The sequence below is a fragment of the Thermobia domestica genome, chromosome 7 (genome assembly GCF_964235325.1).
Source record: "Thermobia domestica chromosome 7, izTheDome1.hap1.1, whole genome shotgun sequence".
Lineage (NCBI taxonomy): Eukaryota > Metazoa > Arthropoda > Insecta > Zygentoma > Lepismatidae > Thermobia > Thermobia domestica.
The window spans coordinates 297,445,649-297,462,532 of record NC_137460.1 but is presented as its reverse complement, the minus strand read 5'-3'; the positions used below and the strand labels follow the sequence as shown (position 1 = coordinate 297,462,532).

The following is a 16,884-nucleotide window of genomic DNA, read 5'->3' as shown; positions in this document are numbered from 1 at the left end:
TTCGGGCCACGATCGTGAACTGAAATTATAACTCCAGACTTTTTTGTATAAAGCTGGACCAACAGCTAATTTTGGAGTTGGGAGGGTCTTTTCTAAATCAACGCAAATGACATGGTATTTAGTAGGACTTAAGGAAGCAAGCCATGCGACATGAATGAGTATTTCTTTAGTGGCTTCTGCCCCTAGCAAGGATTAGTGTTCTACTGGCTTTGACTTCCTTTTCGTCATGTACAGATTTAGCATGATCCAACTTTACCTTATTTGAGTCTCAAAAGGAACAGGTGTTATATTTAGGTAATTTAAATCATATACAAAATTCCTAAAAAAAAAAAAAAGGCTTCGGTATCTGCCAGAACTAATGCATCTTACATGCTGAGGTGTACACTATGGAACATACTTTATCTCATACAGAGAACTTATTGTGAGATCGCAGTTCACGTACTGCTTGTTCATGTTTTTGCACCGTCTCTACTGACTGCCATATTTTGGTATATATGTTATAAACTTCCTTGTAGATTTCAAACTGACTTTTGCAAAAGGTTGTGATGAGTACTACTTTCATTACTATCGGCTGTGACGTTTCCATCCTTGATCTCTTCCTTTCCTGGTATGGTGAAGGCCGTGAATTGCAACAAAAACACTTCTTGCATACTCTAATATCTACACCATTAAATTTCAGTTTATAGGAAAACGAGACTGAACTAGATATTCCCTTTGTTGATATTAGTTTAACGCACCTTTCAGCAGCGAGACCATATGTGACGGGACCTCCTGATTAACGCCAAATCCGAACCACATGAGCTCCAGCCGGGAATCCAACCTGGGTCTCCCATGCTAAAGGCGCGTACGCTAAACGCATAGCCACGGAGCTCGTTTTTCCTTTGTGTACAAACGTTTCGTATTCCGAATTCTGATATTTTGAGTCACGTAACTGTTGTGTGCATAATCAGCCAAGTCCCAGAATGAGTGAAAATTAATCTCCTTGTTCCCTTAATTTTTTCCAGCATTTTTTTGGGACACCTACATGTTTCCCCTACTTTACTTGCTGGAACAACATCCTTCCAATTACCGAAAGTATACTTTTCCATTATATTTCTTTTTTCCGTTTCACTCTCTGCCAAATATCCTGCTCACATACTCTATTTCTGTTTTTTTTTTTTTATTTATATTTATTTTTTTATACAGGAGATCCCTCTGTCGTCCATGTGAAGTTCATCTTGAAAAGGATAAGAGTATCATTTCTTTCAAAAAGGCACACTAGCTTCCTTTCAACATTACACAATGCACACTAGCTTCCATATAATTTCAACAATATGGAGGTAACCGGCATTCATTATGTTAGCAGCTACTTCATCAGGAAATGCTCATGATTTTCTTTGCCAACCTGCAAGAGTCGTGAAGAATTTATAGTGAATTGATTTGCATATGAACATGCACGTAACAACACACACCTACAGACCATGTTTTCCAATCCAGAGTCTGAGGTAATAAGGCGTTAACCAACAGTGTAACAAAACATCAGAGAAAAATTTTTTCTTACCTCGCCGGTATTTTTACTGTTCTACACTCCAAACACATACACTGGGTCATCAAAGAAGTTGTAACCGAGGTCATATTTATGAGAATCATTATTATGTGCTAAGTTTCTCTGCGGACCTTTCTCGATAGTCGCCATTTTCCTGTGGCTTTACAACTTATTACAACCAACATTCCATTCGTACGTTTCTTTTGAAGAAGGGTAACTCGTGACTGTGCGAAGGCGATGAAGCACCATCTATTGTTGAACGAAGCAAATGTTCATACGCCACTTATTGAACAGTCTGTAACATTTCGGAACGGTTACTAAAGGTTCTTACGCATAAAGGTTATTTTCTATTATAAAACATCAACATTCTTGTATTTAAAAAAAAAAAATAATTGCTCTTCCCGCCAAAAAGTGGTCCTCCTAATAAATTTAGTTTCCTTTACGTTTGACGCCCAGGAATATGTTCTACGGCTAAGAGAATAAATGATGGTAATGAGGAAGATCGCGGAATGAATCCGAGAAAACGCAGACGTGTCTGTCCACATAAAGCCCACTTGGAATTAAACCCGGAACCTACAGAGATGAATACTCTATCTCTGACCTACTGTAAGACGTAAAAATAGTCAATTAACTTCTAAATTTAAAATATATGTAGCAAATAAATATATTTTTAATTTATTCTTCCTTTTTAGAGTTTTTAATTTCATTATTACTCTCAGTATTTTTATTTTTAATCTCATTATGAATTACCGTTTAAATAATAGCTAATTTTAGCTTTGAACATTAAAAACTAGGAGAGGAAACAAGTATTCCCTTCTTTCCCTTAATTCTTATAAATTTTGAGTAAAATTAAAGTAAAAAGTTTTTTTAATTGAGATAAAGAGCTTTATTTACTTAACTTTAAGGTACATAGAAAACAGTTTATGAATAAGGTAATGTTACATAAAAAAGAACGAATTAATACGAAAGTCAACCTTCTGTACTGTTAGACGGAGGACCAACGTCTGAGCATCGGTTTGTTGTAATAGTTTTTGGTGTACAATTAATAAAAATACAACTTACATGCGAGAAAAAGAGCTTTCTTTTAGCACCTTCAACTATGTTGTTTCCACACATCTTTATTTTATTTCTAGCTGCAGAATTTTCTTTGGACGCTGTCTGTTGTTCGCTGTTCCAGCCAGAATAATCTCCCGGGTTTGTTGCTGATCTTTCTTATATTAAGCAATTTACACTAATTTATACTTTGATGTTTTAGAATTATCATATTTCTTGTCTTCTAATAACTCAAGTGAATAGTACACTAAGTACGTGACAGGATTCAGGTTCTCGCCTGAAAACAAATTAGCTATAAACATACTTAGACTATTTACATAAATATTTTAAAATTCATTTTGATAACTTTGGGAGCCAGATATCGCCAAATCTACAAAATTGTTTTCAAACATTTCCCTTCCGTACATTTCCTTAAAAGATAACACAAAATAATAATGTTTGCGTGACATGTTTTCTTTACATTTTCTTACATTGGAATAAAATATTAATATAGTTCCTACATTTTTTCTTTTTTTATTTTATTTTACTCAGTTTTTATAATTTCATTATTGCAGAGTTAACTTGCAATAAGACTTCCCAAGAATTAGTTGGTGTAGAAATACAATATACCAGAAAATTTGAAACAAACAACTTTAATTGCTTCTATTGAAGAATGATAGTTTAAAGAGTCCGGAATTTAAAAAAAATCATCGCAATGTGCGCAGCAAAATGTATTCACGTAGACTTCCATCGTTTGTTCAATCTTTGATTTACTTCATGTTCTATTCTCTTCTAACATATAAGTTTATAGTGTCACGGAGGTTATAATACTGATAGTGGAGGCAAATGTCATCTTACTACTCTCTCTTGAGATGTTTCTACTCTTTTGCAAACGAAGTCTGGCCTATTTCTTTATCTTCTGTGCAACAGATGAATAAGATAAGTCATATGCTTCCAGGAAGATGTACATTAATTTAAAATATTATTCCTTGCATCGGCTGACTGCGACAAGCTTTTGATAAAGTACTTACTCCTTTGGCTTGGTGCGAAGAAAGCTTATTAACGGACATACTGTGAGGACACTCGATTTGCCAGTGAAATAAACAAGTAAGCAAAACAAATGGTTAGTCATCTTTGTCTGTTTGTAGTTACGGTAATGCTACTATTTCGTTCTTTATTATTAAAATCACTCTAGACTTCAAATACAGATCATTATCAAACTTGAGATTTAACATTGTAATATTTTCTTCTATAGTAGTTACGTTTAGATTGTACACCATTCAATCACTATGGTAATACTATCTTTTAACTTTCAACCACAACGTGATAAAAATACGTGGAAAATGAACCAAACCTTAGAGAATTTGTAAGGATGTAGGGTCGTTTTTCGAACTTAGTCTTTGGAAGATAGTCTAGTTCCAAATGTGTATCACTTGTGTTTGTTTGCTTTGAACGAAATTGAAATTTAATGGATTGAAAACCTGTCTTCCAGCAAAGCACATAGACAGAAAAATGATACATGTAATCAACTGTTAGATTAGATTTCTGAGAAATGATACAACGGGGAAAATGATTACTTGAAGGCAACTAAAAGGTAGCATATAGATGAAAGCTACGGAATATATTCTGCCAAATATGACGTTTACCTTAAAAAGTATCCGAAATAGAATAATTTCTTTCACAGTTTTAGTATAACAGTGTAAATTATAGGGGACATTATGAGAATAACCCGCTGATGACCTGAAAGGGATTCGAAAACGGGAAATGTCTAGTAATCGTTCATTTAATGCTTTAGTCTTTTAGATTATGCCGGCCTCAGCTATTAGAGTAGTTTCGAGAATGGAATGAAAAGTTTTCAAATCAAAGATTAATATTCTGATTCATTTGTTTCATATTAGATAAAAGAGTAAAATTAGTACAACTTAATAATTTAGATGGTTGGAAAATAGCTGTATTTATGTTTGCGAGGAAGAGAACTTTTGGGGATGACATTCTACTTATCGATGATATTTGCACAACAACAAGTAATCTTATCCTAATAGATTTCTAAAACGTACCACGAATTCATATTAAATTTAAGAATAACGATATGTCTTAGCGCCATATTGCCTTAATATGCACTGTATATTTACAGTAGCAATGTCTTAACTACACTTAGCGGAATATAGAAGAACAAATATATAACCTGTTAACATAAACGGAAGCTTATAGTTTATACTCTGCTTGAAATCACTAACCACTTGTTATGTTGTGTAGTATATAAACAAACATTAACCCTTTGGGGATCTTATGGTACAATTTTTACCATGGACGTTTTTCATGGTACATTGCGTTATTTCTCTTCTATTGAGCTTTTTCGTCCGGGTTTTTTTTTCAAATCCAGAGGCATTGTAGAAGACATTACGTATGGTTTCAGACCGTCCTGCGTCCAGACATAGGAGCTGATGACGTCAAAATTTTAAATTATATATTTTTCCTTTTTAAGCCTATGTTCATTATTTTTTGGCGGGCTTATTTTTTCACGTAGAAGATTGAAATTTTGCACAAACATTCATCCACAGAGTAGTATTTACCAGATCTTTTGTTCCGATGTCAGTGTTAAAACAGGGGGGAACCAGAGGGGCAAAAGTTTAGAAAAAAGGTATATTTTTACCCCAAAAATCCCGTTTTTCGTCATTTTCCCGCCTCACATACATGACGGGGACACGTGAGTCATACCGTCTGAAAGACAGTTCCATTCTGAAGAGAATGACGGTCGAATTATTATCCTAGGGTAATTAGGGATGTCTCAGGGAATTTTTAAAAAATATACTTCTATATAGGGAAAAATGGGACAAATTCGGTTTATTTTTTGGGGGCGGGCTTACTTTTGCACCTAGAAGATTGAAATTTTGCATAAACATTCAGCCCACCTAGTAGTATTTATCAGATTTTTTCAGATCTCTGCATTAAAGCATGGGGAAATCCAGAGGGGAAAAATTTCGAAAAAAGGGATATTTAGACCCAAAAAATCCCGGGTTTCGTGATTTTCCCGCCTTACATACATGATAGAGACACGTGAGTCATACCGTCTGAAAGGCAGTTCCATTCTGAACAGAACGACGGGAGTCATATCGTCTGAAAGGCAGTTCCATTCTGAAGAGAATGATGGGCGAAACATGACCCTAGGGTAATTAGGGATGTCTCAGGAAATTTTTTCCCTGAGATCATGGTGTTTTGCGGTAATTTTGGCATTGTGGGAATTCCTGATAAAATTTCTCCCGCCCTTACTATTCAAGATAGAAACTTGAAATTTGGTACACGCATTTAGTTTACCAAGTGCTATTTATCAGATTTTTTGGAGGTCTCTACGTTCACACAGGGGGGGGGGGGCAAAGTTGGACAAAAAAATTTTCCTCTCAAAATTTTCCCTTCGACATCAATTTTCCCTCTCCTGGTATATGGCATGGGCATGCAGGCGATACCGTTTGAAAGCCAGCTCTATTCTGAAGAGAATGAGGTATGAACCATGATCCTAGGATAAATAGTGACGATGCAGTAGGTGCTTGACTGAAAGTCTAAAAAATAACCCAAAAAGCCAGCATCCGGAAAGGGTTAAATATATTGACAGGACAAATAAAAAAAAACAATAATCAATATGCAATTGCTCGAAAGAATGTAAAAATCTTTAAATTTGTACATTCGAGAGAAATAACGATAAACATTACAGCCGCAAAGCAAGTATTTCATATTTTTAATACTTACGATTCAAATATTTTGCAAATGAACAGCAAAACGCCTTTAAAGTCATTCTAGAAACTAAAATCTTCTTCATATTTTAAAGTTTCTGATGCACTTCATCAAATTAATAACATGCTCAAAACATAGTTTCATTAACATGAATTATATAATCTTCAGTAATTTACATGTTTTGTACATTCGCTACAACAACTGATCCAGATTTGATCTTACACATGGACCACATTTTCTTTGTACCATTCCTTCAGTTCCATTAAAGAAATTTTAAACAATGTATTTAAATTCTTATAATAATCACTTATTTGTAATCAACATTTTAGATTTCAACAGTATTAATACATTAAACTAAGTCGCTTTGAATAGATTAAAGAAATAAAAACTGTTTGGAGAATAAACAGAAATACAGGAATAGATGTTCTAATAATATTCTCATCTACTCGATTCCATACAGATCTTGGCAATACAACAAAAAGTTAAAATTCGATAAAATGATTGTATTCCATGAACTTTCACAACTTTACAATAAGAGTTAGCCATGTATTCCATTGCCTACTTTCACATAAACAGACATCACTTGATTATGCTTTTCCATATTCTTGATATTCGCATCGATAGTTCCTTGTGTACTGATGTTGCATGTCTCAGGATATCACTTGCATTGAAATACTTCACTCCACACTGATAACAGACAAAATCCAAGTGCGTAGTGCATGGTTTTCGCATGTGCCATGCTAAATGCGCTTTGTTGTTGTATGCTTTGCCACACTCTGCACAAGAAAATGGAAGATTTCCACTATGTAGTCTTAAGTGAACATTCAAGTGAACGATCTGTTTGAAAGCTTTACCACATTCTTGACATTGATAGGGACGTTCTTGTGTATGAATTCGCACATGATCATCAAAATGATTCCTTTTGTTGAATGTTCGTCCACAATACTCGCAACTAATTATACTAGTAAGTTTTCTTTCACGTGGGTGGAAGTTTTCTGAATAGTGGGAACCATATTTCTGCACAATTTTTAAATGAGTATATAAAGTACTTGCTTGCGTGAACCTTTTTCCACATTCCTCACACTGATACGGCCTTTCGTTTACGTGAATGAGAACGTGTTCTCGTATATTGCTTCTACGAATAAATTTGGCTCCACAATCGTTACATTCATATGGTTTCTCACCCCTATGTTTTAGTATATGATGATATAAGCTTTCCTTGCGGCGAAATTTAACGTTACATTCTGTACATCCAAACAATTTAATGTTATAGTGCGTACTTATATGACTAACTAACTGGCCTTTTTGTACAAAACTCCAAGAGCACAGAGCACAATGGTATGGCCTTTCTCCTGTATGTGTTCTCTTGTGTAACTCTATATCGGAACGTCTCATAAATATCTTGTCACATTGATTGCACATAAAAGTTCTTGACTTAGTTTTACTCATATTCTTTTTTCCTCTTTCCTGTCTGCGCATTACTGAAAATGTTACAATTGTTTTATTGAAGCCTCTGGTGTTTTCTCTCCTTCAATAAAACACTGAAACGAAATAAGGACATTATGTAAGCTGCATTCCTAGTATTCTGCCAAAATGATCTTAAATAAAATAAAACGAACATTATGAGTTAGACCTACGAATATAAGCCTACACAAAAAAAAAAGGTTCAACATAAAAAATGCCTCCTTAAGGAAAGAGGACGATGCTCGGCTGCCAAATATATTTATTCCTGAATCTTTTAGAAAGTATATTAGACTTTTTTTTTTAGATTAAACACTGTTAAAACCATCTCAACAGTGGCTAGTATGTACATATTTAGTGTGCGCGCTCCCTCCCTAATTTAATTTCTGTTGCGAAAACACTGAAAAGTAACTACATTACAATGGCTAGTATTCCATTTAAACCGCACGTTAATATCTCACACAGACCCGGTGAGAAGAGACGCTTACTTTCAACAAGCAAACAAACAATAAATACTACGAAATGACGTAAATTAGACGACGATAAACAACCATATAGTTTCTTTTGAAACTCTCGAATGAAAATCTCTTTCAATTCGGAGCAGGTAGAAAAAACACTTGAATTCAAGGAATAAATCTAAGAATTAGCTGGTCATAGTACACGGCCAATTCGGTGAAGATCTGTCTTAAATAACTGGTCATTCACACCTTGAGAATAAATATAACTTGATACTCTCAATTATAAGGATGTAATCATATCTCTTCAGTCATGTGATCATAATAATAATATAAAACACTGGTTCATTAATATGACTGAGAACACGGAATCAGCAGAGATTAGATTGTGAAAACTTGAGGATACACTAGAAAACTGACCATCCGCAGAAAATCACTTCAAAAAAGCTTGTAGAAATAAATGCTGCAACGTGACACAAAGGAGAACAGAAATAAAAAGAACAGGGAGGGGAATGATAACAAGACTAAGAAGTTTTTTAAAAAAAAAATAAGGCTGAAAACAAAAAATACTAATAGTAATACCAATTATACTCAAAAATAATGAAAATATATGTTTAATAAGTGATAATAGTAATAACTTTACGAGTTGGATAATGGCCAGCCTTATTACTGTTGTTATTACTAGAAGTTGAAGAAGGGGAAACAAAAAAATAATGTTACACCTAGTTTAGTCAGGTATCACGATTGCTGAACAACGGAAGTATGATTATGTTTCTTTCTTTCTTTTTTCAGGAGTAAACCTTAACCCAGTAGAGATGGCCTGAAAAAAGGAATTCTAAAATGAGGAAAAAAATGTTTATAAGGCGAAACAAGGATGGTTATTCTGTTCGGCTACGAGGAAATAGAAAGCTTAGGAATTAAATTTACGTCTCTCAAATGCAGAAATCAGGACAGTGAAGTCTGAAATTGGGAAACTGGATCTTCCAAACTTATTACGATTATAATTCTACGATTCGCTGACGAGTCATTCAATTTGGAAATCTAACTTGAGATATTTATTTTGCTGTTAAATAATTAGATAACTTACAGAGTAGATTGAAACAAAAATGATATTCTTCAATGTTAAATTTGTTTCATTGTTTTACTAATACACACCTTATGGGATGTAACTGATAAATAAAGAATGATTAAGTATTATTAGTAGTTATTCTGAGGCAAAAACGTGTAAACGAATTGAAGGTAGATTAGTGTGGAGTAATTAATCAGTTGATTTGAAATTCAACGTGTCGTTCAACGTTATGCTGTAAGAGATGATCACACAACTTTGCTGTTTCGAAACCAGACAATCTGTTAAAACACATTTCTACTGCGTTGAAGGCAAGTACCTTAGCCTTATAACTACATCAGAGCAAACTTGATGAATGGTTTTAGTAATTATAGTATTGTCTGCAATTTAACATCAGGGGATTATAATATTGAATTTACAAATTCATTACAGTAGCGATAAATCCAGGGAGTGGTTCATTGAAAGACACCGTATCTTTTCAAATTTGTTTATAAATTAATATAACTAACTGCATTATTACTACTTGTAGAATTTTAGGTTAAAACAAGTTTTCCCCGGCATATATTTCAGGAAGAACAAGTAACTCCGAAGTTTTTTTGGGAAATGTAGCAACTGATCAAATTTAATACTGGCTACAATAGACCACTTTCTTGTTAGAACCCAATTTTGGTGGAAGCTGATATATCAAAATTATCAAGCAGGTTTTACTATATTTCTGAATATTTTACAGAATGTTTGTTGTGAAAAAATTGGTCTGTACAGCCCTTTGAAGAACATCTGTTATTAGTTGTTATGGATTATCTGGCTTTAGCATACCATTTATCAAGGCTATATAGGAAGTGAACCTAGAGCTAAATGTGGGATCCGAATCACATTAGCTCCAGCTGGGAATTGAACTCTGTTATTAGAAAAAGGTATCTAACAATCAGTTCTTACCTGTTGCGCTTGGAACGTCGTATTATATTTGTTATCAGGAAGCTGAGATGACACTGGTTACAAATTTTCCGTGCGCTTTTGGTGCATGTAGTTAAAGGTTTGATTCCCGTTAATAAATCACTAAAATTTTACTTTAACTAGCATTTACTTTCATTAAACATCGTCTCTTTTAGCCTAAAAGACAAAACCACGAGACGCTAAGTTAATTTCTGATTTTGATTTGTTTGTGTGTGTGTGAAAATAGTGCACTGCAAGACAACTCTGTGTTTTAAAATAGTGTAAACGATGAGAATTATAGAAAACATGTGACTTTTCTTATAAGGGATCGCGAAAATTAAAACTAGCGAGCCCGAAAAAACTATCGTATACAATATAAGAGACAACACTGAGTCCAGTGTTTTCTTTAATTTTATACTTAGCCTGTGACCAAAACCATTGCGATACTTTCCAGTATGAGAAGACGAATAAACGTAAAATTGTATTTGCAATAATCAAGAAATATTGGAAATAATTACTTCTGAGCCATCGGGTCTGTCCGGATAGCTAAATTTGTATAGATCACCGAATCTGTACGGATGGGATCGGGTCTAGAAAACAAACTGAACTCGGATGACGTACAAAATGAAGTGAACAAAGTGATCAAAGTTGAAGCAATAACAAATAATTTACAACGAAATTAGAGTGTACGATAGAAATAGCACAAAAGATTTGTAAAACGAGCACTCTAGACATAATATTGTGTGTATTCAATTTAATTTTCTTTTTTATCAGAAGCACACTTCAAGTTAGGTCCTAATGGTGAACCAATACATAAACAATTGCAGTACTGAAAAGATGTTGAGGAAAATATTCAAATAAATCCAAGAAAGTTGTGAAAAATATGTGGAAAAATCTCTTAAAAATTATGCATGCAAAAAGTCTGGTACCACTGGTTTGTAAGCTATTGACAAAATAATGGTTAGAAAAAAAAGAAAATTTCCTAAGAATTGAAACTGAAAATATTCCAACATTTAAGCTTACATTGGAATTAGTGTAATATATATCAACGTAAGATAAATCTTGGAGAAAATACTCACATCTTGGCTGTTAGATAACATGGACAATTGTTGGTATGTATTATCCAAACATTAAAGAAACAACTCGTTTTTCATTATTAAAAAATGTACGCACACAGCACAACACTAATACTATGAATCTACATTATACAAATGGAAAAGACGTCGTCTATCAAAAACAAAATGTCCCAATCATGTGAACTGAATTTTTTAACATAATTAATACTTATCTGGAACAGAGTTGTTTTCACGTTATTTTCCTGACGCTGAGGAAGGGTTAACATGCATGTCAAAAATAGACTATTTCACGTTACTGAAATGGATCTTAGTATATAGAATCCTTATTAAAAGCAAGGTGGCACGTGTCCAAAACGTTTTTTAGAAATTCTGCTTTTAAAGAAAAAAGAAAGGCAATTTCTATAATTTTTGTTTCATATTTAACAATGATGACATCAAGATTGCATGACTTGTCATCACGGCAAAACAAATGAACCACTTGAATTTATTTTTTTAGCATAATGTACTTTTTTAGCACTTGGCTACAGCCGAGTTTGTATCATGTTAAAATCATTAACACGTATATCGTAAGGGTGAGAGGAATTTGAAAGCTATGTGAAAAATATAGCTGCGCTCTAATTGTTGCTGGCCAATTAAGAGTGCATCAAAATATGTCTCTTATTGTCTTTAATTGCTAAACTTCATTTCGGACCCGATTACTTCCCTCGTGTGAACTTCCATCTGAATTTATGTATATACGCATAGTTGACCATTATCTAAATAGTGTCCTGATTTCCTAACGGATAATTTCTAGTTACCTCGGGCCGAGTGTTTCCAATCTTATTATCATCAGAATATATATCTCAAGGAGGGAAGGCGGAATTTCAAGAAACTCGGCATATAATCTCATTATTAAAATGTGTGATAACGTACTCCACTCCTTTGGAAATTTCTGTTTGGGAGATAGAAAACTGCTACAATATCATAATTCTGCACATTTTGTATTCATAAACTGGCCAAAGCGAGTATACGTTTTAAATCCTTTAAAATCAATCTTGAACATACAGAATTTAGCAACTGGATTCACTTGGCACTTGGTCAATTCATTTCATTGAAATGCTATACTATTGGCGGTAAGGGTTTAAATATTTTGAAAATAATATTTTCAAAGACTTATTCTTCTCGTGTGAAGAACAGGAATATCGAATAATTTGTGTCCGTCTTTTAAAGATTTCCCATTCACTATTTTTAAAAGAATTGTGTATCTCTTTTTAAGACTTTTAGAATATATTAAAGGCTCTTCTCAGTCCATATTAGGAACGTTATATTTTTTAGAAGTTAAAAGACGAAAGTTTATTTGTGGTTCTCAATAGTTCAGCAAGAGATCAACTTTTAGCGGCACAAGATCAGGTTCTGTTGATGAAGCAATGAACAATTCCATGTGTCATCGATCTGTCTTCAAAGAAGAAGCAAGTGAATTAGTATGTTCACACTGACAGTAAGGCTACCACAGCTTATTGCAGCACAATTACCACACTCAAGTCAAGCCATAAGACTTTTAACTCTATCCATCACGCCTCTAGAACTCACTAAAGAAATAAAAAACCCTTCTGACCAGTATATATGCACTTATTAAAAATTAAATTTCAGTGTTTCGGTTTCGAAAACATAACGTTGTCTTCATCAGACACTAATTGAAAGAGATATCTTCAGAGCATAGGTATTTATACTAAAAGTAAAAGTGCTACAATTTATCGTTTGCATGGGAAGCCACCTGAGTCGTAATTCCCCGGGCGTCAACTATCGGCCACCTGCTTTGGTCTAATTACCCTAACACCTGTGTTTACCTTTTCCAAAAAATCTGTAACACCTCTGTTGTTTATACTTGATCAATTGCCTTAAAACTTTCTCTTAATCTTCCTTTGATGCCTGCTAGATATAACTTAAAGTAACAGACTATACTAAATACAATATAAAAATATATACAGACATATAAAACAAATTATAACAGTATATAAAACTGTATATAATATTAAACTATATAGAAATATAGGGGTATAAATTACATAAATGTGCCTAGTCTTGTTCTTTTTCTTGAATTTGTTTCAATTTATTCCATAGCTCATATATTAATAGTCCACTCGTCCAGTTCATTAATTTATTACTTTTCTCTCTTCATTATCCTTTGTGCTTAATTCAATTTCCTTATTATTGGTTCATTCTCCCTGTCTAGTTTCTGTACACCTTCCCAATCTATATATGCCGCGTTTTCTTTAACGTGATTGGAAAAATTAAACGGAAGGACGGTCAGAGATATAAATGTTGGTTTAGGCAAGTGGTAGGAACTCGCTACGAACGTTTCAATTATGTCAATAGGGGAGCGCGGTGGCTCAGTGGTAGAGCGTTCATCTCTGGTGCTTGGAGTCTCGGGTTCGATCCCAGCCCCCGCAAAGTGAACTTTGTGGTGGACAAACACCGTGTGCGTGGATATTCTCGGGGTTCTCCAGTTTCCTCCCACTTTCTTCATTCCACATTTCATTCATTTCTCATAATCCCAGTCTCCTATAGCCTAACCGGCATAACCATGGGACGTAAAACTGAAAGATTTCGTTTCATTTTTCATTTTCCTAGTTTATCTTAAATGGATTTTTAAGTTAAATGTAGGTGAGAATACCCAAAAAGTGAAAAATTTACAGGAAAGGAAAGGTAAATTGATTATTTTTCATGAAATTCGTGCTAACAAAAAAGTATAATGTAGTGTTTTGAAGAGTTCGACGATGCTTCGTGTCGTTACTATTTTGAATGGAGGCATACTGACGTCAGGCATCATGCTTGCAATGAGGGAATTAACTCCTAGCATACAAAGATGGTAGCTACACATGACCGATGTGGCATTTCGATTGTGAATTTTATAACAATCTATGTTGGTGTAAAAAAGAGCTATTATGTTTTGTGGAGCGGCACGGATTATTAAATATGATCAAAATGTGTGGTAAATGTAGGAAGACACTGGAAAGAAAGAAATATTTCCATTTTCAAATGTGAACATCTCGTTGATGGTGAGAAATGGCAATGGGAAAACGTAGCAGTGCACGATACTTTCTTCGACGACACAAAATTGTCTACGGAGAAGGTAAATAAACTTGTTTTAACATCATCCTCGTTTACGCGCATAATCACAATCCACATCCTCGCTGACGCCTCCTCCCTACTGGCGCACATTCACGCTACTTAGAAGATACTCCGTTGTGAGCTCCTGTAGATAGCATTCATGCTTTTTAATGGACCCTAGCGGAGGTTTGTCTGTTTCTACTCCTGTAGTTTTGAGGCATATTTCCGCACACTATGTAAATGCAAAGCGGTAAAGTGCTCTTAAGGGTTTTCACTACAGCGAAATTAAACTATTGCTAATTTTAGAGTTTTTCTGTAATATCTTCAAAACAAATACAAATATTCGAAAAGCAGAAACGTAGTGAACTAGAAAATACAATTTTGCATGTGATACCTTCACCACAATTCACCTATCTGCTTTCGGTATGCCGCAATTTACAGAACCCGCAACAAAAAAAAAAAAAAAAAAAAAAAAAAAAAACTAACTACAGTTGCAAATCGTAAGAAGATATATGAGTCGTGATAACGGTATCACATGTAAAATAGTATTGTCTAGTTCACTACGTTTCTGCTTTTCGAATATTTTTATTTGTTTTGAAGATATTACAGGAAAACTCTAAAATTAGCGATAGTTTAATTTTGCTGTAATGAAGACCCTTAAAGTGAATAGCTCCGAGGAACTCGTAAGAATTATTTTCTACGGTAATGACAAAAAATTTCCTCATAAATGACAAAATATTTAAGTTTTTCAGCCTAAAACTAATGGACGTAGTCATCGGCACAGACCAAACTGTGTTGTATAAACAACGCAAGCATGAATTATCTTTGGGTTATCGAATTCCTCCACCCCCTTTATATACATATAAAAAAAAAATCGGCATTACTGTCGTATCGCCGGACCACTTTCAAAACTGAAGAAAAGCACCAAAGTGTATTGCATTTGGTTATATTTTGTTGGATTCCATTAAGTTACGTTAGCTTACGTTACATTATGCGTTCAGTATTACTTTAATACGGATCCATAGTATAAGTATTAGTATTAGTAGAGGAAGGAGTAAGATTAGTAATAGTAGTAGTAGAAACGGGTTAGAAGCTCGGCAGCGGTTGGTTGGGTTCTGTTCTCGACATGAAATGGGCAAATTAAAAACTTGTCAATTTTTTTTTCTGTACATTTTACAATTTCTGGGTCCGTATAGTAAAGCAAGTGTACCTCTCCGCGAAACAGTTCATCCGCCTCCACATACAGTGCCGCTAACAACATCAAAAACAATCAACAAATACAACCACTTTCTTAACTTTCACCATTCCCCTTACCTGCTTTGTACTCTTTCTTTCTCACAAACTTAAATAATTCTTTAATTGACCCGATAAATTTTCTAAAATATGTCCGGCGATGCGGCAGGCCAGTAGTCAGCCACAAAATTTACGGGGGGGGGGGGCGACCCAATAATATTATATTCATCACCATAATTCATTTGTAAGCCTACCGTGAAATTTTATGGGGGCCAGCCAAAGTTTAGGGGGGCCTGGTCTCCCCTTGGCCCCCGTGGATACGGGCCTGCGATGCGGCACTTAACCCAAAAAAGCACTCTCTATTTCAGTCGTCTCCTTTTACCTCATTCCATAGTATTAGGCGATAAACAATTTGAAAAGTGAAAAAAAAAAAACTTGAAATCCGCTCCACGTCTCTGTTCTATTGTGGTAACGAGTTGATCCACAAATTACCGTGCAGTTTTACTACACAAATCCATAGTATCAGTTGTAGTTGAAATAGGGGTAAAAGTAGTGGTAGCTGTAGGAGTATAAACGGATCAGAAGTCACGCAGGGGTTAGTTGGGTTCCGTTTTCGACATAAAATGGACAAATTAAAGACTTCCCTAAATTTTTATGCCTTGTACAATCTGTGGATCCGTATAGTAAAACTGCACCCAAATTACCAGTATAAATGAAAAGGTATGTACAGAATTGTGCGATATCTGTACTCTCCCACTGTATTATATCTAATAGGTATTATTGTATTTGAATTCAAGAAACTATTATTTAAATGTGTTACCTTATTTTGAAATAGCCAAACTCTTGGAAATTCTGCATTTCTACTTCGTTCTTGTGTTGTCTTATCGTAGACCATTAGCGGTCAAATAGATAGATGCATCTGCTCGCTACTAGTTTGTGCTACGATTGCAAAATTGTCAAATGTGTACTTCACACGGAGGATTTATGATTCAGGAACAAAATTGAATAAAATTCAGGGCACAATTGGGAAGAAAGGACACAATCGTTAAAAAGGTCAAAGTCAGAAGAAGGTCAAAATAGGGAAAGACGTTCAGACAGTGAAAGAGGGCTGAAAGCCAAGTTGAACAGGGCAAAAATTGTTGAACAGGAAAATAGGAAGTGTAAAATGAAAAAAGAACTAAGAGTAGAGAAAAGATGGGGATGTATGTAACTGTAAATGTAAAAGAAAGTGTAAGTGTAGCGTAGGTGTATAGGAGATCCCACTCAACTACCATCCTCACAGAG

At 34.5% G+C, this 16,884-nt stretch overlaps 1 long non-coding RNA gene across 1 annotated transcript; it reads right to left on the bottom strand.

Annotated features, from left to right (window-relative positions):
* Positions 1-2,397: 2,397 nt before the first annotated feature.
* On the bottom strand, positions 2,398-16,524 carry LOC145691086 (uncharacterized). The gene is made up of 2 exons (XR_014132333.1): positions 16,421-16,524; positions 2,398-7,827 (listed from the first exon to the last, which is right to left on the bottom strand). It is a non-coding gene; the product is annotated as an uncharacterized LOC145691086 (long non-coding RNA).
* Between the last annotated feature and the right edge of the window lie 360 nt (positions 16,525-16,884).